Source organism: Anguilla rostrata, chromosome 3, assembly GCF_018555375.3.
Source record: "Anguilla rostrata isolate EN2019 chromosome 3, ASM1855537v3, whole genome shotgun sequence".
Classification (NCBI taxonomy): Eukaryota; Metazoa; Chordata; class Actinopteri; order Anguilliformes; family Anguillidae; genus Anguilla; species Anguilla rostrata.
In genome coordinates this window covers 67218841-67244127 of record NC_057935.1, presented here as the reverse complement: position 1 = coordinate 67244127, position 25287 = coordinate 67218841, and the positions used below count along the sequence as shown (strand labels likewise).

Here is a 25287-nt window from a genome sequence, read left to right as displayed (position 1 = left end):
CTAGCATTTCCTCTAGCGAAGTGAAGTGCAAGTCCATTCCAAGCACAGGGTAATAACACAGCTCTCTGTTCAAGAAACCCATCCATGAAACGCTATCCAAAAATCTACATCTATTAATAAAAAAAAAAAGGAATAAAGTGCACTGCGGGTTATTTATCTGAAAAGCAACCACCATCACACTCTTATGCTGTCATGGTTACATATAGGAATAAGAAGAACCCCAAACGCTCTCTAAAACGCTTTCAGTGCTAGTCTGTACTTGGCAGGATTATTTGTTTGCTGAACAGGTTACTCTGCAGGGTTGGAGTCCTGATCTATGTGGTCACTTCTGGCACTACGATCTTTACTTCACTCTGGTGTGTTTCTTTCGCACCTCTGCACCTTGAACTGATGCACTTTGTTGTACGTCGCTCTGGATAAGAGCGTCTGCTAAATGCCTGTAATGTAATGTAATGTAATGTAAAGAAACAGCAGAAGTACTAGATTAGGCCACGTTGACGGAATCCTCCAGGGACCCACTGAAGATCCAGCGAGTGGGGCTCTGGAAGTTGGTATGAAAGGGCATATCGAGACGGGCTCACGGTGCAAAGCTGATTAATAAATGCGCGCTGCGTTCAGCCGAACGTTCGCGTCTTTTTTTCCCCCCCGAGCGACTCCAGCATCCTCGAACAAACAAGCTTATCTCCTCCTTGAGCCGGAAGGCTGAAGAAGCCTGAGCTCAAAACTCAGAACCGGACTGGGGGGATCGTTGAGGACCAGAGCCAGGGTAGCTGAGAGAGTGACTTTGAGTGTGTTAGGGGATGAGAGGGAGGGATGAGAGGGAGGATGGGAGGGAGGGAGGGATAGAGGGAGGGAGGGGGCTGCATTTTGACAGCCCGGTGTTTTTTTTAGGGGCTGTCTGTCTGATGCCTGTGTGCTGATGTGGTCCTGATTAGAGGGGGCCCTCGCTGTCTTCAGTAGTCCCCCTGGTGGGTTTTCGCTTTGCCGCCGCGCGACTGGGCCGTCCCCCAGGGGCCCGCGATCTCAAACACCGATCCGCGGGATTACCGCCCGTAAAAAAGAGAAGGGAAGTCGTCAAAGTGCGACGGCGAAGCCCTGTTTTCTGTGAGGGAGGGGGCCACTAGGGAATGGGATAACACCCCCCCCCCACTCCAGACATACACACACACACACGCAGACACACATACACATACACACAACCCCACCGAGGGGAGATGAGGATGTCTCCATGCATATCAAGCGCTCCGCCATCCCAACGCGAGGCGCATCCGTGAGCGACAACCGCGAACACCGCCAAGGGAGGGCTTCGGGTTGCTCTACAAATCCAAATGGGTCACTACGCCAACCAACCTCCCAACAACAAAGGAGGAGGAGCAGGAGAAGCAGAAGAAGGAGGAGGAGACGCAGAAGAAGGAGAAGAAGAAAAAAAGGAGAAGAAGACGACGTAGAAGCAGGAGGAGCAGAAGAAGGAGAAGTAGAAGGAGGAGAAGCAGAAGAAGGAGAAGAAGAAGAAAAAAAGGAGCAGCAGAAGAAGGAGGAGGAGAAGCAGAAGCAGAAGAAGAAAGAGAAGCAGAAGAAGGAGCAGAAGAAGGAGGAGAAGTAGAAAGAGGAGGAGCAGAAGAAGGAGGAGAAGCAGAAGAAGAAGGAGGAGAAGAAGAAAAAAAGGAGCAGCAGAAGAAGGAGGAGGAGGAGAAGCAGAAGAAGAAGGAGCAGAAGAAGACGACGATGCACCAGCAAACTGGCTAATAGTGAAATGATCGGGCTGCTTCTCTGCTTCAAAGAGCCGCTTCGTGTGGCCAGGCCTCAAGATGAGGAGGGCAGGGAAGCGGGGGGGGGGGGGGCGATTTTATCGCGTTTTAATGCGTTTAGTCCTGAGAGGAGCGAAACGCTGCACAGCTAACTCACCCCCTCAGCCCGGGCAGGATATTACACGCGGTGGCGGGGGTGGGGGGGGGGGGGGGGGAGAGCAGGGGCGAAGAGCAAGGAGGATAAATCTGTCCCCAGCTCCGGTGCAGGAGGCAGCGTTTCCCAGAGCTAATGCGGTAGTCTGACCCTAACGCAATCTCACCCACCCCCCCCCTAATCCACCCCCCACCCCCACCCACCCCCGCTCCCGCCCAATCGCCCGCACCAGCGCAAATGCAATTTTACCTGCACAGTTCAGCAAGGCTGCTGGCCCCATATCCCACTGCAGCTTCGCACTGAAACAGCAGCCTCTACAAATGCACACACACATATATACACACACACACACATATACACACACACACACTCAGACAGGCACACACAGATGGGCACACATACACACACCCACAGGCACAGACAGGCACACACACACACAAACTGCATGTACACAAATGCTACAAATATATTCCGCTGTCTCCTGAATTGTAAAAGCCGAGTCCTCGCTTCGTACGACGGACGGAATCCTGGCCACTCCTCTCCGGCGCTCGTAGCAACTGACAGGAGAGCGAGCGCATCCGCGGCCAATCGGGAGCAAGGCAGACGGCCGCCGTGCGCCGGTGACAGAAACGAGGTCGCGCCGCGCCGCGCCGAAGCTCGTACGCACGGGGAGAAACGTTTCCCAGACACCCGCGCTCCGAGCGGCTCGCTGAAGGCAGGAAGGGGCCCGCAGCTCCGCTTCGTAAACCGTCACGGCGCTGACAACGGGGATCAGGCGGCCATTACGCCATCGCAAGCAGGGCCGGGCGTGTCTGAGGCCTCGGTGTTTGTCATTCAACAGGCAGCGGCAGTGAAGTGTTTGAGCTCTCCACATCCTCCAGGTCACAAAGGGGGGGGGGGTGGGAGTGTGGGCGGTGGGGCGGTGGGGGGGCGAAGACACTTCACATTACTCCTAATGCATCCTGAACTCAGCTCCCGTAGGTCTGAAAGGATGGCCTCAGGGCGGTTGGTTTCCAAGGTGACGCTGAGTGACTGTTTCAGGGGTGTCTGCGGTTTGAAGGGTTCAGCGGCTAAACTTTTTTTCTTTTCTTTTTTTTTCTTTTTTCTTCAGGAGTAATTGAGCCCTGATGATGGGAAGTCCAGGGAAGTGACTCAATCAGTCAAAGGTCTGAAGTGAGAGTGTGCTGGACACAGTATGATCCCCCCTCCAAGCATGCTTACACACACACACACACACACAAGCACGGACATGTACGCACACACACACACATACAGAAACACGCACACTCACAAACACACACATACACAAACACACTACAACACACACACACACACAACTACAACACACAACAACACCACACACGTCACACACCACACACAACACCACACACATACATCGACATATGCACACACAACACACACACCACAACAACATAGCATACACACCACACACACACATACACACCCATACACGCATACACACACACACACACACACACACACACAATCAAGAGATTGTCTTCAGAAGTAGCCCTTTGCTCGCTGTAAGGACTTAATCATTGAAAATTCCGACCTGGTACCCCTGCCACAGCCTCGTCCTTCAGGACTGACCCGGTCCAACTGCCGCCTGAGCGGTAGACGATGAGGGCGATTAGCCTGGGGGCCGGCTGTGCATCACGGTCACTCAAAATCGGGAATGTACCGCCAGCTGTGCCCCATACCTGCAAGAGGGAGAGGGAGAGGTCAGCTGACTCCTGTGATGACAGCAAACCAGCCGTGTACCCCCTCCCCCCACACTCCCACTCCCACCCGCACCCCCCCTCCAGAAAACCTGGTCAACATCAACATCACCCTCACTCACTCCTCCATCAGAGAATTTTAAAACAGCATCGGAGCTATAAAACTTAAATAAACTTCCCCCGGGAGCCCTGGCTTTGTGTTTTTACAAGGCGGTGGAGCCGCCCAATTTAGGAGCAAGAATCCGAGGCCCTGGGCTCGAACGAGGGTCTGTCACTGCGCGCGCCCCTGGGGTACCGTGTTATTTCTGGGCACGCCGGCCCCAGATGCGCGAGAAAAGCATTAGGAGCTCTTCAGTATGCGCAGCGTTGATTGTTCGGTCGTAACAAAAACTAGAAAAGCGAGAATTAATGGCCCGTCTGCATGCTTGAGCGGATCGTTCTCCGCTGAATTAGTCACAAAGGATGAATTAGGTCAGAAAAACTTCCAAAAAGACAAAATCCAGACAGTGAGTGAACGAGCGCTTTTTTTATAGACGTTCCAGTTTAAATGTCTGCACTGTTGAGTGATTTCTGTGACAATATCCCGACTGCCTTAGTCTAGCTCTCTCTCCGCGTCATTGGTAAAGATTTGGCCAAATGTACTCAGCTGTGTTCAATGATACACTTGAAAACAAACACTTAAAAGATTCTCAATTCACAAATATTAACACTGTTAAAAATACATGTCCAAGGTCCAAAACGAACAAACCACCAACATCACAAATGTGGACCCAACCAATTCAACTTGCAGAATATAATCAAATACACACACACATACACACACGCACACTGACACACGCACTCACGAGCACGCGCATACTCATACGCGCATACGTGTCAGCCTTTAGACAGCATTTCAACAGACAGTAAAACTTTCACCATAGATCGAGTTCGCCTTTGCCCTGAAACAGATTTTTATGCTGGAACCGGGATATCTCAGAGGGAGAGGCCGCGGGTGACGTTTTTAGGGTAAGCTGTCAGAACGTCTCTGAAGCCAGACACTCGGGGATGACAGGAGAAGAGGGGTACGTACGGGGTCAAAGACGCAGTCCCACCGGGTCTAGGGCTGTCAGACCTGATCGCATAGGCTCCGTTAAACAGTTAACACAACTAAAGCTCTTTGGAACACAGCGCTACGAAAAAAGGTCGAAGCGGTACTAGTCCGCCCAGAGACAAGGATCAGAGACAGAACCCAGACACGACCACCGGGACACACTGGACGCGTTGGCATGCCAACATACCGCCGCGTGTTAAACATCACCTGCTCGTGACAGTTACAGAAACAGCTCGTTCATTTCGCCTGATGTCGGTGTCACAATACAAAAGTACCGAATTCTACACAAACAGGGACGCAACGCACGTTCACACGCGTTAACGGTCCTAAGATTTCTAAAACACTCCTGCCAAATAAATTCCACACTCTAAAACGGAATACTTATTATCCATTTACTGCCTACTCACTGTCTGTTCGCAAAAACGACTCATACTTAATTAACAAGTAGCAGTGCATTTTTCAGTGGTTTTATAACAACACAAATAGCCTGTTAAAATTAAAATGCGGTTCACATTTTTAATTCCTCATTGCTCTCAAAAGACATCTATTCTCTCGCATTGCCCCGAATAACCAAACCTCTTAGTTTACCATAATGCACACAGCAAGCGACGGATTTTTTGCATTTTGCAGATCCTCGTTAGGCGGTACTAACGATACATTCACACCTCCGTCGCGGAAGGTGTGGATGCGTTGTTCCCGCGGCAGCACATCTCGCGCGGTGCTTACAGGTCTCTCGCAAGCTCCCAGGGTTCTGCTCGAGCTATCGTTGCTCCAGTAACAGTTTTTTGACGGCCATGTTAACTCACAGTCTCAGTTCCCCTCCTTCCCAAAGCGCGCCTTCACACTACCAGCACAGTAGGAAATTTTGAGAGTCGGGTATGTTTCTGAAAATGAGTTAATGAATTGCTATTTATATTAGCAATCTATAGCGAAGAAGAAGAAAGAATATGCAGACAAATCTTTGTCTTAACTCGTTTTGTAAAGGACAAGGAAGGTGGTAATGAGGTAGCAATCTTTTCTTCTTCTTCATTGCATTGCAAAGGCACTTTATAGCCTACTTTGGTTATTTGGCTATTTTTTGGAAAATGCTTCCAGATACAATTACAGATACAATACAGTTTTCCTGGGATTGTTGTATCCCTCTCACAAGCTCTACTATCCACCATTTTAAAAAGCAGTGCAGTCATGTGACTCAGTGATTAATCGAGCACACCTTTTTTTTTTAAAGGTTGATTGCAGCTTTTAGTAGTCAATTGATCAACTAATTGGTAGTAGCCCTACAGCACAGCGAGGAGTGGCGTTATCCTGTTGGATTAGGCCTCTTAAAAATCTGTGCCTGCACTAATGTCAGGGAAAGCTTCCGATCAATTCCTTAGTTCTTGCGGGGAAAAAAAGAAGAAGAAGAAGAAAAAACATTTCACAGTATAGATTGGCAGTGTTGCATGTGGTGAGTAATTCATTTTGAATGTCAGTATGGATCTCCTTGTCAATCTCTCAAACAAAGGAATCATTCCTTCGCATTGTTCCACATTTTCTGCTAATGGCAGAGCTCTCTGCGTGCGTCTCATTTTCTCTCGATGCGAAGACGGAAATTCGGCTGTAAACAGGAGAAAGGGGGGGGACATTGGGAGGGGGGCTGGGCGGCGGGGGGGGGCGGGGGGGTTGCTCGACTCCTGTCCAGCTGTCTTCATCCCCGCGGTTCTTTTAGGGTCAGGAGTCCCTGGCGTATAACAGATTTCGTCGAGTCTCTTAGACTCCCCCCCCTCTTTGTACCGAATGTGCTCCGGGCGGGGCCTGCTCTTTCCACGCCGACGGACACGAAACAGACGTTCCTCTCCGAGCAAGGATGAAACGTTACTCCCTTTCCGAATACGAGCGAGAGGGGTGTCAGGGAGACAAAAAAAGGCTCCTCTGATAACTTCCAGGCCCAAACGGTCCTTGCCGCCAAGAGCCGCCATTTTTGTTGACACTGGAATTGTGGGCGTCTGGATGATTTGTTAACGCAAAGTCGGTCACACCTGTTAAACAGATTAGGAAAGGGATGTTCACCAGTTTTCAAGGGTAAAAGCATTGTCTCGGAGACGACAACGTCTTCATTGCAGTGTTTTCCTACAGTTTCATTTTGAAGCCGCGTGAATTTTATCTCCTGTCTGATGTTTGTGTTTCTGAAACTCGTGTTGTGATCGTTGGAATATGAATGAACTGGCTGGTTGTCACTCACGGTTGCTATGGCAGTCTCATCACTACAGGGGAAAACAACGTTTGAAATACAGATGTCCACAGGTCTCACCACTGTACGCTGCATCTATAGTTACACTATAGTTACACAGGTATTAGGGCCACATAATATGAAATGTAAGCCCATCTTACAGTAAAATTCTGTCATGAACATGGATATAGGATACAGTGAAAAGGTAGACCAAACTCACATTATTTGTATTGTTGAAAATGTAATTGATTTGAAGAAGTCATTTTGACGCCATGGCAATGACACAATTCACAGGCCGGACGGGCACGGTGGCATAGTGGTTAGCACTGTTGCCTCGCAAGCAGGAGGTTCCGGGTTCAAATCCGGGTCTGACCGGATCCTCTCTGCGTGGAGTCTGCATGTTCTCCCCGGGTTCGCGTGGGTTTACTCTGGGTACTCCGGTTTCCCCCCACACTCAAAGACATGCATGTTAGGTGCGCTCCTGCAGTGCCCTTGACCAAGACACTGGCCTCAGAGCTGGAGTTTGGTCCCCGGGCGCTGCACTGCGGCTGCCCACTGCTCCTAAGTAACTAGGATGGGTCAAATTCAGAGGACAAAAAACCCCACGGGGTTCAATGAAAAAGTATATATCTAAATTTGGTCATTTTGGTTCTAAATAAAGTTCTCTGCTTTTCTCTTCGTCACATGGGGAACTACACTGCAGCTAATGTTTTTGTACACATATTGTAACATACCAGGACATTCTCAAACTGAATTAGTTACGGAAGCTGCCCATATTCTACAAATTAACTAAGACATTCTGCTAAAAAAAAGATAAACGAAGCAATGAAAATGACACAAAACATAATTTAAACAAGTGTCATAACTAAATTGTTTTACTTCTAAATGTTCACAATAACCTTTTTTTTTGCCTCAAGCAAACCAGTTAAAAACATTTAGCATGAACTTTGTTAGACTTCCCCTCTGACCACCAACATCTCTGGAGTTTTTAAACTGATTTTTACAGCAGTCACAATCAATAAATCCCCAGAATAAATATAAATACTGTAAATGCATCTGTCAGGAGACTGGTCAGTAGAATTATCCAAAATATAGCAGCCCAGGACAAAGAAACATTCAGAAATGCTCCCATGATAATTACAGTATGCTACAATCCATTTGCTTTTACGAGTGTGTGTGTGTGTGTCTATGTATGTGTGTCTGTATGTGTGTGTGTGTGTGTGCATGAGTGTGTGTGCGTGTGTGCATGAGTGTGTGTGCGTGTGTGTGTGGGTGGGGATGTTAATAGCGAATAAACAGGTGAATTCAGATTTAGATTTTAATTCATGCAGCGCCAAGGCTAATTAAATTTTTATATGGCGTAGCTGCCTTTAAACAACAATTAAGTATGAAAAAGATGTCAAAGAATACTAGATACAGTAATGTACCTTAATTAATTTATGCCTACTGTTGGCGATGTGTTATAGCAGCAACATGCCAGGAGGTCCAGAGCTTTAAACAAACAAACAAACAAACAAACAAACAAACAAAAGGTGCTACGCATTTTGCTAATTCAATACAACTGAGCAGGTGTTTGCCATTTTATCCAGGGTCTTCCATGTGCTGGTAGAACACTACTTTCATCAGTCTATCATTGTGAAAATTAATTCTTTTTTTTATAAGAATGATACTGGATTGATTGATGGACCGAGGCGAGGATATTGCAGCTCTGGGTTAAAGTGAAGGGATGTGCACACACAGATAGTTTCAGTTCACGCAGGGCACTGCGCTCTTGGTTGCTAAACTGATGATGTAATTTTTCCACTTTCTACTTAAGGGCTATCTCTGTAATCATCATAATCAGGTATGCCAGCCTCTTGCTGTGTGGAAAACGTAACCGCCCTGTTTGGTTTAATTAGACGTGCCTTTGTTCCCCGTCTCAGACTTTAATTAACAAAAGGGAACTAAATTAAAGTCGTGTAATGAGATGTTATCCAAACTCCACACATTTCCCCGTTTCTCCGAGGGGGGAACCGGGGTGTGGGCAAGCGTAAAAACGCAGTAATGGTGATTTGTCCCTTAGAACTGTGATGGATCGTGTCAAGAGGACCACAGTCAACACCCGTAATGATCATTAGAGGCGTCTCAACAAGACAAAGTGCATTTGAATTAGCAGCGAGGAGCCATTAACGCAAAGCTATTGCTGTTAGCTATCATTTGTTTAGCCCGGCATATTCCCATGCATGCAAAAAGCCTATTTGTTTAGATTATGCGCATCTTTATAAATGTCAGATGTCTCATCTGTGAAGCAGACCGGCTCCTTTTTTTCTCATTTTCAGAGGGATGGAGGTAGAGAAGGGAGGAGGGGGTGAGGTGATAAATGGAAGATAAGAAGCAGATCGGGAAACAAATGTACCCCAAGGGCTGGGGACACCGACCATGCCTGGAATTCAGCAGAAATGCATCAACTCTGCGGTCTCGCTGCACGGAAGGTCTTTTCCGGCGATAAAACATTATCATTTTAGCGGCAGGTTTGTTTACGCCGCGTCGGTTGGTTTTCGTATTCGCGAGAAACAAAGCTTAATCTTTCAATGTCGTTTCCGAACAGCTTCCAGTAACGATGACAGAGGAGACCTTTTTATGTCCAAGATGGTAAACTGAAAGTGTGGAGCACTTTCGCAAGAAGTTCGGGGAGCAATGTGAATATTGTATTATAGGAGCAGTTATACTTAATTGTTCTTGTTCGGTCCTTTAGGGTCATAATTATTATTTAACAGATATATTTAAATTAACAGTTAAACCTCCAAATCACATACGAATACAATCAATCTGAAGAGAAACATATAGCGTATAAAATAAGCACTTGCAAGATAGTTCCCTGTGCGTGCGTGCGCGCGCGTTTGGAAGGAGGAGGAGATCATATTGTTTCCCTATCAGCCAATGAGCAAGTGATTTGATTTGGATAATGAAACTGCTAATAATATTCATAAGAAATGACTCAATTGTTTTTGTAGCGTTGGGAGAATGTAAATCTTTAATTAAAAAGTTTCTTTCCATTTTTCTTACACTCAAATGCTATGAATGCAATTAAAAACTAATTAAAAAGAACAGGGGGAAAAAATGGCAGCCACCACAGACAACCTACACTTGCTTTTCCATTACTTCTTTTGTGCCAGAGTAGGCCTGGGCATTTGAGATAGAACGTGACAGCCAGTGATGCCAGCAGGCAGTCTGTGTTTATGAGGCTTGTGTTCAGAAGGCCGCAGATTTGAATCCCATATGACACAGAATGGGGCTGTTTCATTGTGAGGAAAGGGGTAGTTTCCAGGTACCCATTTCAGTTGAAGGATTCCAGTCAGGAAAATGAGCTGTATACTGGGAGTTCAATGGGCAGGGTGACACAGGGGGATTGGTGTCATGGTGATGAGATCTGGGCCATGTCCAAAACAGCTTACTTGCCCACTATTGAGTATAGAAGCCGAACACACTGGTTGAGAAGGTTAAGTATGTTCTCTAAACACAGTGTACTTAAAATCTCTGGTTGAAACGATTTGTTTCTGAGGTTTGTTTCTTTGAGTGTATTTGGGAGCAGACTTTTCAGGAAGTAAACCATACTTTTTCGGAGGCCCCACAGAGAGGAAGAGGCGGAGACACCATTGGGGCCCATACATCAGAGAGGACTACAAGGGCCGGACATCTTAACACACTTCCACAGCACCACTGGAAAATAGCACGGAGAGCATTTTTTGTTGTTGCATACTTCACATTGCATGCTAAAACGTACGCACCAAACAGTAGGCAGTGAGTTCAGCAGACTACATATTTTAAGGAAACGGTTTAGGAGGCTGTTTTCGGACACGGTCCTCTGGAAAACCATCGCCCAGTTCTGTCCCTGATCCCCCCCCCGTGTCCGAGAAATGTCGGAATTCCCGGATCATACCTTCTGGTAAAGTAATGGAATGCAGAACTAAAGTGAGGAGTGGGCCCCTGTTTTTTTTTTTTTTGTTTTATGTGCAATTAAGCACCGGCATCGTTTTACGAGTCTACCCCAGGTTAGGAGCGCGTATGAAAAAAACCTAAACTCATGCTGGAGGTCTGGACTTCATTTGGGAAGGGGAAGCTATGACTTGTTATAACTTTGTTTCCTCGTGAAAAACTTTCTTTTTGGAACATGTGCTACTACTATGACCACACATGATGTCAGTCATTAAGGGGGGGGGAGGGGGGGGGAGAGAGAGAAATATCTCGGGCAGGAAGGACATGAATATGTTAATGTTCCAATCTGCGTGGCAATCTGTGGAGAGCAGAGAAATGAGGAGAACCCAGCTGACACGTTTCAATCTGCATCTTCAGCTGCTGACCATAATGCTGCTGGCAGGATGGTCATTTAGTCGCATTTGGGTACTGATATAAAAGCCATTTGTGCGGAGAGCGAAACAGGGACGCACGTACCCACAGGAGGAAAGAAGAGAGTTTGTCTGCGGGACAAATTTGCATTTATCTCATATCATGTGATGATTGGAGATTTGAGGGAGGGAAAAAAAAAAAAAACATTATTTTTTTGCCCTTGAAATAAACACAAGTAAAATTTGTGGGCGGTCACGGTATAACGACCTCATTATTTCACAGTGACATCGTCGACTTGGTCTATGACCTCAGTGAGATGAGGTCTGCGCTCATCATAAACTCAATAATCTCGGGCGTCTGGATCTCAGATCCACAGATGACATGCTGCGGTGAGACATCCTATTCGCCGGGCCTCACCAGACTCGTTATGAAAGCCTCGCGCATCTAATGTTCAATTCGTTAATGAATTAGTAATCCGACATGGTGATTGCAGAGCTTCCACAATGACCATTGTGATTTTCAATAACCACTTAACGATTTCCACCCCAAAGGCTCTTTGGCGTTCAGTCAAAGCAACACACAACCAAAGGGGTGCTTTATGAAAGAGAGACTCAATGATAGTGAAGGAAAAAATAAAAAAAGCAATGAAACAAAGCAATGCTTTACAATGGCTAGCTGTAGGCCCTCTCAAGCAGTGCACTCGTGGTGATATAGAGCGTATCATAAACCTTTACTCACAGCCTTGGAAAGATGGATAGATGTAATTAAAAAGACAATAAAAACGATATGGCGTGTTTCATTATTTTAACACGCGACACTGTGCCTTTATAGGGAGTTTTGTTCTGAAGAATCCCGCCTTCTCGCCATTTCACGCGCGGAGCAGAAATTACCCCACTGATGCGGCCGCAGAAGCAATAAAGCACGCGTTATGGCGCACCAGCGGGGCGCGCGATAACGGCACTTCCTGAAAGGCGGGTCTGAGATCGCTGCGCACGCGGCGCCAGGGCAGAGTTCTTCATAGACAGCTCCAGGTGCGAGTCTAACATGTTGGAGTATGGGTTTTTTTTTTCAAACGGAGCCAACAGAGAGCAGAAGCGGACGGAGACAAGGAGACTGCGTCACGTGACATTAATTGAGGCTCGGTTCCCGGGAGCCTGACAAACGAGCGAACGCTCTTCCTGTGACCCGCTCATTATTAAATTATAGCGGAACATATTTTCAAATACAGAAATGAAATGTTTTAAACAGATGTCACCGCGACTGTTTGCACACTGTAACTGGCGCAGTGTTTCATCTGACTTCTGTTAACATTTACAAAACATGTATAATATATATATAACAGGGGTGTGGAAAAGAGGACCGCATCTGTTTATGGATTTCATGCCAATTTCTGCTCTCAAATAATCAACCCAGTCATTTATTTAGTAATCCATAGTATAGCTACATTTCTTCATATGTTCACAAAGGAACAGTTGAAGAGTGCTCCTGTGTCCCAACCTGAAACATCCTGTGTTCTAAATCTACTGTTGAACCAGCATCAAGTGTATTCAGATAATTAGTTAATTTGGCGAGTATAATCAGAGACAGCAAAAACTTGCACACACCGGCTTTGCAGGAATGGAACTGCTCACCCCGATAGCCAGCATGTTAATTTTTTCTCCATGTATCAAACAATCTAATTCCACTCTCCCATTAGCCTACATTACATTACATTACATTACAGGCATTTAGCAGACGCTGTCGTCTAGAGTGACTTACACAACCTTCACACAGCATTTACATTGCATCCATTCTGGATATACACGGAAGCAATGCAGGTTAAGTCCCTTGCTCAAGGGCACAGCGGCAGTGTCCTACCCGGGGAATCAAACCTGTGACCTTTATGTTACAAGAGCAGTTCCTTACCCATTATACTACACTGCCGCCCATGATCCATCGGTACTGTAGGCCCTCGACCCACTGTTGAGGAACCGCTGCATTGTGATGCCATCAGCTTGTCCATTGTTGAGTTACCTGCACACAGGAAGGGTTAAACTACAGTGTCATTTCATTATGACACCGCCGTTGGTGAGAATGAAGTGGCGGGGCACTGCCCAGTAAATCAGAAATGACACGACTACCCATGACCTCTAATGAGGACTCTTACTAAGATGAGCATCCGAGCTCCAGGTTCATTAAATAATGTCCTTCAGCAAAAGGGCATTCAGTTGATTTTAAGGTTTGATTGTCTTGTCTTATCCATTTTCTATATTCACACAATAAAAGGATCGGTGTTAATTTAACTCTCATAAAGTTCAAGAGGGATCAAGTGTATTCCATCAGAGCTTAAACTACTTTTTTCGAGCTGACTTAATGCCAAACATTATACTGTTCAACCTCCTATTGAACCTTCCTTTGGAAAGGAAGACCGCATAGCTGAATTATCTTCGTTCATTTAACGTAACATACCGTAAACAGTCATTTTCACACTCAGTAAAATGTATTTCACTGATCGGTCAGACAGGGGTGCTGTATTGGGAGGAAGAGTTAGGACTATTCCAAGGACTCTCACTGACAGGGGCCCTCAAAAAAATTTATTTTTAAAAAAGGATTTTAGGTTGGCCTGGGGTGGTGGATGGGGCCCAAAATGCCTGGTGGCACGCCTGGTCCTAGGACAGTTTCACACAGTTCCACACTCCTGTTTTTCTAGTAATGTAATGCCATTTATTCCTTCTTTTAATACATCTAGTCAAGTAACTTATTCGACCTGTTGAGAATTTTACATTTTTTAGAGTGTACTCAGAAACTACAGCCACTCAAGAACACTTACTTGGACAAACACATTTGGGGATGGTTGAGAGTGGCCACCTTTGTCTGTCTTTTTGTAGTCTGACCACAACATCAGGTCAATAGAACCTTTACTACTGATTGCATTTATTGATTTTAAGCAGACTTTTGACGTTGTTAGTCATATTATTCATCGATTGCATTTGTATGCATCTTGGAATCATGCAATTAAGTGAAGAGTAAGAAATTCACCACCATTGAAACCACAGTGTAACACACAGCTGAGTAATTCATGGCAGCCATTTTGCACCAGATCACTCATCAGAAATCTGCTGGAGTGGAAAGAGAAGGCTACAGAAGGAATGTGTGTGTTTAAATATGTACAATGTACAACTGAATAGTTAGAAATGGTGCATGACAGGCAGACAGACAGACAGACAGACAGATAGATGTATAGACAGATACAAATAAAGCAATATATAGTATACATTCATGTGTATGTCTGTGAATAATTTCTATGTATATACGGATATCTCGGTGAATAATTTCTGTGATCGTCCAGTCTGCGTGTATAATGTGCATACATATATTCATACCGTGGACTGAATATGCAGATTTGCAGTTTTATGACGTGTGAAATTTGTTTTCCAGCTGCCTCAGTCTACGACAGCATTTCATTATGTGTTGAACACTTTAAATTGATTTTTTTTTTTTTACCGCGGGAAAGTTTCTGTATGTTTACGGAGGTCGTAAAACCTCCGTGGAATAATATTAAAGCAGGATCAGATCGCACTTCAGACAGTCTGGAGCCCATTCAAGTGGAAGAGTTCAAACGGTACCTGATTGATCGCGATATGGGGGGAACGATGACATCAGCGTTCTCGTTCATTTACTGGCCGAGAGGCTGCTTTGCGTTTCTGCTTCGGTTTTGTACTGGTCAGAGAGCGCCGACCCCAAAAATTACCCTTACAAGCAGACACTTAGTGGACGGGTGAGTCGGGGCACGACTGTGGCTGCCAGGTGTATAATCCAGGTGCTTCCCGTCCTCGTTATAGGTGATTATATGGTTGCTTTGATGTCGGGCGCACAGGCACGTGCCAGCTATTGGCAGGTGAGATTAACGGTTGCTTGTGTTCTTTTTGTGCGCTTTTTTTGAATTGTTAAAAAAAAAAAGCACAGGTGTGATGTGCACGTAGAGGCCCGACTGGGTTGGATTAGTAGAATTCACTCTTCAATTCTGGTAATGAAGAAAAACGAAACGCATCGGTTCGCCTATGTAAGCTTGTTGATATGTGTGGGGCTGGACTGGTGAGTAAGCCTTTGAGCACCGTTGCTGAAGACATTTCCTCCTCCATTTAGCACATAAGCGGGAATGGTACTATGTACATTTCTGGGCTCATTTTGCATACTCTTATAAACAGCTTAATGTATGTTATTTCTGAGATGCTACAGTAGAATAAAAAAAATCAAATAAATTGCAACAAAAGAAATGTTTCCTTTGGTCAGTGTCAAATTCTGGATTTTTACCGTTTTTTTTTTTTTGGTTTGTTTGTTTAAGCAACATTGCCATCTAGTGGTGTATTTTTTCATACGGATTGTGAAGGCAAGCATAAAGAAAAACAGAATTGTCTAGAAAATAATTACAGCGCTGTAAAAGAAAATCCAATATCTGCCAAATGCTGCATTTTTTTCAATTATTTCCTTAACAGTTTACATTCATTTTATAAATTATTTTATAAATCATGGTAAAATGAAGTTGCAAGGGGATTAACTGTCAAGCACCAGTCAAATTGAAACGTTTTTAAATATGAATGCATTTGCTTTTCCTGCGACGATTTCGTCTTGTAGGGAACTGTATATAGCATTGACTTTCTTTCCCGTTCGTGCCATTTGGCCACCCCTTACCGGGCCCTTTTCTATGTCCCTTTTCATCAAGACTTCTCATCACCTTTTCCAAACAATGGAGACATCCGGCAGATGAAGCCGAAAAATGCTTTATCCAAGCAAAAAAATGTGCGCTATATTTTATGTGACGACTGGGGCGGACAGCTGCGCTGTCTGACTGTCAGTTTTCTCGGAGCAGTCGGCACGGCAGTCTTGTTTAGCTTGGCTAAGATCTTCTTCGCGGGAACCAGAGACAGCATGCCATTCGGCTGCATTGTGTTCTTCTGCTCGACGGCCAGTGCTTAAGCAGAGACGTTAGACATACCGTCATTATGTTCCCGAGTCGCGAAGAGAGACGTTTCTCACCGGCAAAAGGAGGCACCTCTGAATACGAGACGGCTCGCAAATCCAGCCTGCCTCTGTCCATCTGACGGGGGCTCTCTTGTAGATCAAACCGTTCAGAGCATTCGGAAACTATTTCTTGGATAGTATTTTCAGTGAAAATCATAATTATTTTCTTGGCTGTCTCCGCTCCCTTTTGCCAATGGCAATATTTGGACCGGGATATTTCACTGGGGCACTGACAGCTCGTAGCTTTTCAGAGTCGCGGCGGGAGTGGGCGCCCGGCCCGCGGAAGTGGCGCAGATTGATTCATGGAGACTCGGGCTGTAAATCGCTGAGCAGGAGAGGAGGCCAGAGGAGGATCGGGTTGCAGGAGGCGCAAGGGAGTCTGAAACCTGTTGCTGAGGGAGGTTGCGGGAGGTGCTGATGAGTCTGAAACCTGTTGCGGAAGGAGGAAGCAGGAGGTGCTGAGGAGTTTGAAACCTGTTGCTGAGGGAGGTTGCAGGAGGCGCAAGGGAGTCTGAAACCTGTTGCAGAGGGAGGTTGCAGGAGGTGATGAGGAGTCTGAAACCTGTTGCGGAAGGAGGAAGCAGGAGGTGCTGAGGAGTTTGAAACCTGTTGCCGAGGGAGGTTGCAGGAGGTGCTGAGGAGTCTGAAACCTGTTGCTGAAGGAAGCCCGATGTCATGGGAATTGTTCACTTCCTTCTCCCCTGAGTCCAGTGGCACGCTGATGCTTTTTTGGGGCACAAAGAGGAGGGAGCTTTGATCTGGGAGCTTTGATCTGTCTGACGCAGTCTGAGAAGGGGTTGAGAGGTCTGAAGTGAAGGCTTTTTGGGGGAGGTCAGCAGTGAGGGGGGTGGGTGGTGTAGGTGGAGGGGGTTTGCTCTTTGGTAGGAAAGATAGGAGCTTCATCCAGTCTGAAGTAAAGTGAACTTAGAGGTTCCTCTGGTTTAAGGAGAGCAGCAATGAGTCACTGTGCCCTTTCATTCCAGCATCCGCATGTTTGAAGTCCTCTTGAACAAGGTGCATGCCACACTGTCCATAGCTCATCCCACCACCTGCAATGAGCACCACTGCAACAGCGCTGAAATGGACACCACCACCGCCCCCTACTGACCGAACGCCATCCCAGCGCTCCAGGTAGCTCTCCCAAGGTCGCACAGCCTATGAGATTTGTGGACAGGGTGGGGTGAATGGTTGGGGTGGGGGGGGTTAAAACCTGAGTAATAGGACACGGCGTTCAGAAGTTCCAGGGGGGCAGAGCTCTTAAGCGTCTTCAGACCCCCCCCCCACACACATCGACAGCATTCCATTCCACAGCAGTAAAGGCCCGCCCCTTCATCAACGGCCATTCATCTTCTTCTCTGGTTTTTTTTTTTTTTTTAGTATCCTGCGGTAGCTCCTCAAAGGAGGAAGAGGGGGCGGGGCCACATGTGCGCTGGCTGGGACCCGCTGACGTTTCGGGGTCCCAGTTGTGGCCATGACTGACCGATTCCAGACGAGGGCCAGGGGTAGCCCACAGCATCATCCCAAACAGACAATGTCCTTTGCAAGGAAATCATGACCTTGGTCTGGATTCTATTTATATATATATATATATATATATATATATATATATTTCATCGTGGTTGAAATATGATATTGAATACTTTGTTCTTTGACATCTCCATGTAAAAGGCAGACATTAAGCCGCACATACGTCAAACCACAGCCCGGTTTATAATGAATATTTACTGCAGAAGGCCATCTCAAAGCATTCATCTATGACACTGTGATATTTTTTCTGGGGAGGGTGCTTTTGGTCTTCTAGTAATTGCGAGTATACATAATGCATAAGTTAATGTACTTTTCCCTTCCATTGGTATTCATAGGGTCTAGTTTTGTGTTTCCAGAGCCATGCCAGCCTTTTGATTCATGGACACAGTATAATAAGACTGGGTTAAGATTTATGAAACAGTTATCGGTACGAACGCAGCTGACCTGGTGCTGTTCCTCTCTCGCTCTCCGAAATGCGGCCCAGACCCGGGACACCAGCTGCTTGGAGCCCCTGAGCCGCAACTCCGATTCAGGACCTTTTTTTTTTTTTTTTCCGAGCGAAAACACACATTCCCTGCGCAATGGCCCAAACTTCCCTGGTAATGTTAGCTTCTCCAAACAGCAGAGACGGGCCTCGGCTGTGTGTTTATTGCTTTAGACTACAAAGCGAGGTCCGCCCAGTGACAGAAGGTTGCAATTTTGCCAAGCGTTTCCAGGAGTCTGGAGTTCTAATGGCAGTTGGGTTTTGAATTATTTGTTTAAAGGCTCTTGCTGAATCTTCGTTTTTTTTCCGTTTTTTTTTTCCTTTTGCAGCCCATGTTGTCCTTTGAATAAAACATCAATACTTACATCCTTAAGCTCTCAACTGAAACCCAGAAATGATTAATGTGTGTGCATGGTTTGAACTTAACACTGGCGTTACTTAATTCAGCTGTCACATTTTTCACACTCAACATGAATATGTATTTGGACGACCTCATTTGGTGGGAATGCTTTGAATGCATACAATTCTTTTTTTTCCCAATGAATTTTATAGTGAAATTCATGAACTATATTTTTACTATAAAATGTATTAATATGAACATCAACATAGCAATACTATTCAAATACATTTCAGTATAAGAGGCTCTTTGAAATATGATAACACACTTTTTACCCGTAGGATTAAGTTTATCTTCTTTATACTGCAGGGCTGCTCTGTATCGCAAGGCTGTCCCCAGGACACTACATTACAGAACATTTTCCACAATAATGAGCAGTTAGTTTAATTGGTAGTTATCTGGCTTCATTCCTTGTGATTAAACAAGCCGCTATGCAAATACACGAAACAAAGTTCATTAAGTTACCAACTGTGCCTGTCTCACAAGCTGGTTAGTAAGAATGAGCACGTCACGTTTTGTCTCACAGGTAATTTGGAAAAGAAATGTAACAGATCAATTGAGCGCATTAATCATTTGCTCGTATCAGTTAACATTCGACTTAAACTCTAATCCCATTAGAAATACATTCTTTCAGAGATTACGGAAAAGATGATACATGCATTGTAGGAAATTGATTCAATTCCCTTCTCCTGTAAAACGCTGAATCTAAGCAGGTTTCGCTGTTCTCCGTATGGACAGATACCCGATAGTTTATTGCCTACTTGGTATGGAGATGAGAGAGCCTGGTTTCAGCATGATGTGGTGCTGCTAGTGTTGTGCTAGCAAAAGGTATTCATTCTCTGTGTTTTTCTTTTAATCTTAGCATCTTATTTTCTCTCTTCCACGTGCAATGAATCAAACATGAACCCATGTGAAGAGGAAAGAGTTAGTGACAAGTGCTTCATACACCAAAAGACATGTTAAATTGGATAAACATTAAAAAATTTTTACTTTAGTTTCTTACATCTGTGCTTTTTAGGGTTTCACAGTTGAACATTTTTAGGTTCATTTGAAAGAACCTAAAAATTTTCAGTTGGGAAAACCTAAAAAGATATCAGAGTAACAACCTGAAATAAAATTTTGGGTTTATCAAAATGAAACATTTTTTCAGTGTATGAGGCAGCCACTCAGGGCCTTCCCACTAGCCATGGTCATTAGAGAAAAAGCTTGGTGCTTTTTTTGGACCTTGCTCAAGGGTACAACGGCAGTGTCCTATCCAGGAATCGAACCAGAAACCTTGAGGTTACAAGACCAGTTCCTTTACCCATTATACTACACTGTTATTAGTTAGTTAGCAGTGTGCATAACAAATGAAAGATTTGCCCGAGTCTTAGTTTGGATTCAATGGTCTGGTCTTTGCAATTGGAATGCAACGATGTTAGCAGTACGCCACGAAAGAAGTCTCCCAGCCTCTCAGTAGGGCTCCTTCTGCCCTCTGTGACTTCGGCCTAGCTCGGTGCGGAAGCCTGTTCGTAGTGTCTAGAGCTGGCAGACCGGCCGGGTGTGCAAAAAAAGGGCACCGATTCTGCCCGAGGCGCGATCCGACTCCTGTTAGGACTGACATTTCATCCCGGTTAATTAAGCTCCTGGTGAACACGGATCATGTTAACGGAGGGAGCAATTTAATCACTCCATCTGACTGTTTTGGAGTTCCAGACGCTCAGGGAACGATCTGTTCCTTCTTATCCCGCATAATGGCCCCAGTGAGCCTGAGTCAGCCCACCCACCCACCGCTCACTGAAGAACTAGAACTGGCCTGACTGCGTTTAAAAAAACCTTAAAAACGTTTGGGGGAAAGCGTCCTTTTGGAAAGCTATGGGGAAAACAAACATAAAACTCCCTAGTTCTCTCAAGATAAGCATGCAACTGTAACCATGGTCGCCACTGGACTAGCACGTGCAGTTCACGTTTTCATCATGTAAGGGGGAGGGGGTTTGCTGTGATATGCATACAGGGAAGCTCTACCTTGTTCTCCCATTTGGTACATCTAATTATTTCCGTACTCTCGTCTGAATGCTATGGCAACGCACTCGGAACAAACATATGGAGCCCGACGACAGAAGCGCGAGCACTCTTCTGACACACTTAACCATGAGCCGGCAACAATTTTTCCACTCTTAAAAGCCCCACACAACGCTGTACTGCTCTCTCACTGTAGGACACTTGATAAGAACTAGAGGGTCCTCACACAGTGGTAACAAAGAGCAGCCCTGGCCAAGATAGCGATGAAGCCGACTGTACTCCACCTCAGTAGACTTCCTGTCATCGTCTGCTAAAGACATAGATCAGACCTGTACCACACCTGTGTACCTGCGCTATTGGACTGCAGCCTGCAGCCTGAATTGAGGCAAAACCTTTTTTCTGATTGGCTAGTTTTGGAAGCCCCCATTGTCTTTAAGATCTGTTACCTGATTTAGAAAATGAAAAAAAGACAAAATCCTAACTTCGCTGTTAAGCATTAGATTAATGTGCTGTTCTAAAAATACAAAATGAGAAGTAATTTGTGAAAATAAATTACTTCTCATTTTGACACAGTACATAAACAGGCGAGGGTGCAGCTGCCATTAAAGAGACTTAGCCGTGGCAGATGTGTTGTTCTTACCTGTTCCGCTCTGACGTACAGTTCTGTAATGGCTAATGAAATCTGACAGTGTACAGCTGTACCATAGGTCTGAACCGCTAGTGTGTGAGCAGGTATTTCCTCTGATGATTAAACTCTACACGCAGGCATATTCTAAACATTTTAAAATCTAAGAACTAAGGACAAAGTGACTTGATTACCGAGAAGTCTCTTTTCTTAACCTCAATGTTTTGTAAATATGCACATAAATGCCATTTAAGGGTGTTGATAAAAATCTGTGGAAATTGAGACTGCATTTGGTAACCAGCTGAAAATTAGGTTAAGCATTCGTCGTTTCTGAACAAAGGTCTGAATTCTTTGGCCGCAGTTGGTATTTTTTGAGGGGGAAAATGCACTTCCTGTTTGACTTGTGACTTCCTGCTTTGCACTGCAGCTCTGCTGGGGGATGGCATTAGGCCTCTATCTCCTCTTTGAGTGGCAGGAAAAGGTGAAAGCTGCAACTCGACCTTCACTACTCCTCCTCCTCCTCCGATAAGGCCACCCCCCCACCCGCCGGCACTGGTGTGATTACTCAGGTCTTTCACTCCCTCGGTTTAGCACAAGGTCAGCTTGTGTTTATCTGCTTGCCGCCTGTTACGTGACCGCCCCCCCCCCCCCCCCCGCGAAGTTGACACGATGTGACACTTTTGGATTTTGCCGCGTGATTTAGTGTAAATGGAAAACGGGCGAGGTCGCGGTAACAGTTTGATGAAGACCCCGACGTGTCATCTGAGGTCCCGTTACACCGGAGACAACAAATCCCAGACTGCTGTCACTCAGCAAGTTGGGGGGGGGGGGGGACGGATCTAATTAATTTGATGAGGATTGCTGCAACGATGATGATGTGGAAGACAATGAAAGTTGCCATGACAATGCCGATGATGTTGATTATGACAGCGATGATTACAATATCGCATGTTATGTTTTAGACTTATTGGGAGTAATATTTTAGTTTGGAGGATTTTATATATACATATTGGAAATAATGTCATATCAAGCCCTCTAGTGTACCACTCACTATCATTAATAACAGTAATCAGTAGTTTTTTTTTTATAGAAACTCCAAAAACAATTGCCGCCACTTACTACCACTAACGTCAAAGGTTATACAACACACGTCACTTGTCGTAAGTGAACATAAGTGTTCATGAAAGATTATTAAATCCAATTAGCACTTAATAAATCACCCTGAGAATTGAGACCGTTGTAATAATGGATGCATTATGGCGGAATGTTTACCTTTTCCAGGTCAGCCGCATCGTTCATAATTCTTCTCTGTCAGGGTCACCGCCTCAATCCCTCAATCAGCTGCACTTCTAGACTTCAGAAGGATCCATCGCCGAAACATAACCAGTACAAATTAAGTACGCAAATGATCAAGGGAACTTTAAACATCAAAGCATTTAGTACAGGATGCATTTCCTGCAAGCACAGTCATCTTTGCCGGAGAAATAGAAGATATCGAGACCAAAGCAAACAGAAAACCTCTCCAGCTTCCAACAGAGAGGACTGAGTATCAATGGCAGGTTTACCTCACCTTTTTTTGTGATTACATGGTAAATCCGCTTTCAAAAGGCGGTCATTATCAGAGCGCAAATACGCGGCTAAGTCCAAAATATAAAAGTGGACGTGTGCCGTTTCATTTCAAAAACGTCTGGCCGTTTAAAGCAAATATAATGTTTTGTACGGGGAACCCGCGTATCTCATGAGAGCAACAGAGCAGCTCTGACGAACGATATTGGCCACGGTTCTGAGCTTCGTCTTAATCCCCACTTTCAGCGAAGTTTCACATCAAACGAGTCTGATTCGCGAGACCGATAAAATAATGGGAAAAACTTGGCAGGGAAACCGGGGGAATACACGCTACGCTAAACACTAAACGCTGCTTCAGCCACGTTTCGGCTTTACTCAGATCAGACTCTCTCATCTGCCTCTCTTTGTGCTTGACCTCTGCGTCAACTTCCGCTTCCAGTGTTCAAAACACCGCTGATTTTCCATCTATAAACTGTTCATTAATGTTAATCTACTGTCAATTAATCTACTTGATTAACTTACGTTTTCAGTCAACAGGGGGACCGAAGATGTTGATTTTCTCCTTCGGTCTATTCACACATCATTATGGTTTTTCATTAACGCTGCGAAACATTTCTTAAACAAAGTAATGACTTTGGCAGTCGCTGAAATGAGCTGGAGAAAAAAAACCCCCAAAACAAATATATTATTCAACAGACAAAGCTGACTTCAGATTAAATAGAGGATTGAAACTCTTTTGTGGATGCCTTCATCTGTAGTTTTTATGTGTGTGGGCTGATAAGATTGTCCTGTGAGCTGAATTGGCCGGGTAGAGAGAGAGAGAGAGAGAGAGAGAGAGAGAGAGAGAGAGCTGTTTAAGATATAGGCCATGTTTAATGGCATTTTAGAGATTGAGCCTCTACTCTTTAATCCCTTACAGGGTCTGGTTGTCACTGTAGACAATGTCCCCGTTTCTACAGTCAAAGTCCCATTCATTGTCCAGGCATAATTGCCATGAAGATTTAAGCATAGGAAACGGTTCCATTTCCTTTCTGGACGTTTTTGCTGAAAGGGGAAGTTTGGATTAGTGTAAATATACGACACCGGTCCCTGTGCCGGCTACTGTATCACTTTCTCAGGGGCATTTTTTTATGGGCCAGAACCTTGGAGCTAATCCAAGCCCTCTCTAAAGATGAGCTCAAACTGAATGGCAAACTGATACCCAGTTGCCTGTACTTGTTATCGCCGCACTGGCGTAGAGTGTGTCAACAGTCGATAGTGATTCAAGGTCTTTAAGGAAATGTGGAAAGCATCAAGTTTCAAAAGTCAGACGGGGTTCATATAGTGGGCAATGTTAATTGCACCTGTGAGATCGTTACATTACAGGCATTTAGCAGATGCTCTTATCCAGAGCAACTTACATTGTATCCAGTTATACAGCTGGATATATATATACTGGAGCAATGCAGGTTAAGTACGTTGCTCAGAGGTACAATGGCAGTGGCCTACCGGGAAATCGAACCTGCGACCTTTAGGTTACAAGACCTAAAGGTGACCCTGTGACCCTGCTCAGGAATAAGCGGGTATAGATAATGGATGGATGTATAGAATAATCATTTCTCAATATTAGCAGAACATACCCTCAGAAAATAAGAGATTTTGACATATCACTGTGGGAAAAAAATCTTCTGGTTTGCTCTCGTGCAATAATGAAGTGTCAAGAATTGTATCACATTTAAACCTGATGTCAGTTCTGTTTCACGCTCAGGAATATTACGAGGTGGTGCTAAACCACAACAAGGCTTTCATTTATTTTAGAATCAAGAGACAGATCCTCTTTGTGTGACACACCCATGTCAGCAACATTCCCCAGCCCGCAGTGGCAGAAGACCTCTGGTTTGGGGGGTGGGGTGGGGGCGGAAAAGGGGAGGCGGGGGGGGGCGGTAGGTCTTCCTGAGCTCCTAGTTTGCGTTCCCATTGTTGCCGTCCTGCTGAGCATGACCGTGAATCCTGATTGGCAGGTCGATGGCAGATCATCACAGAATAATGGCATTCCATTTGGCCTAATGGGCCTTATCTTTTCCAACCTGGGAGGGGAAAAAAAATAAAGACAATTCCACCCCGTTAACTGAAATAAAGTAAATTTCCCCTCTGCAAATGAAGCTGTCAGCACATCCCTATATATATATATATTTTTTTTTTTTTCATTTTCCTTTATTGAAATCTGGTGTCCCGTTTATCTCTTCTCATTCCAATTTCATTTCCCGCAGAGAGTCGGTATGGCCACCGAAGCCCTTGATTTGTGCACTTAGCGGTTAAGTACATCAGGGCGATGATAGCCTGTTAAAAAAAAAAAAAAAACCGCGACCTCTACTTTTCCTGGTCCGCCTGGCGTTCCGACCGGACCGTCGTCGGCCGGAACGTTACAGATGGGGAAA

The 25287-nt window shown here is 45.2% G+C and overlaps 1 long non-coding RNA gene across 4 annotated transcripts; it reads right to left on the bottom strand.

Moving 5' to 3' along the window:
- Window positions 1-3360: 3360 nt before the first annotated feature.
- LOC135251728 (uncharacterized) lies at window positions 3361-23334 on the bottom strand. 4 transcript variants are annotated; one of them, XR_010329193.1, is made up of 5 exons: window positions 22875-23334; window positions 22577-22658; window positions 13175-13282; window positions 5461-6752; window positions 3361-3623 (listed from the first exon to the last, which is right to left on the bottom strand). It is a non-coding gene; the product is annotated as an uncharacterized LOC135251728 (long non-coding RNA). The 4 variants fall into 4 exon arrangements; XR_010329195.1 differs by lacking the exon at window positions 5461-6752 and having other exon boundaries at window positions 22875-23332; XR_010329192.1 differs by lacking the exon at window positions 3361-3623 and having other exon boundaries at window positions 4935-6752; window positions 22875-23332.
- Between the last annotated feature and the right edge of the window lie 1953 nt (window positions 23335-25287).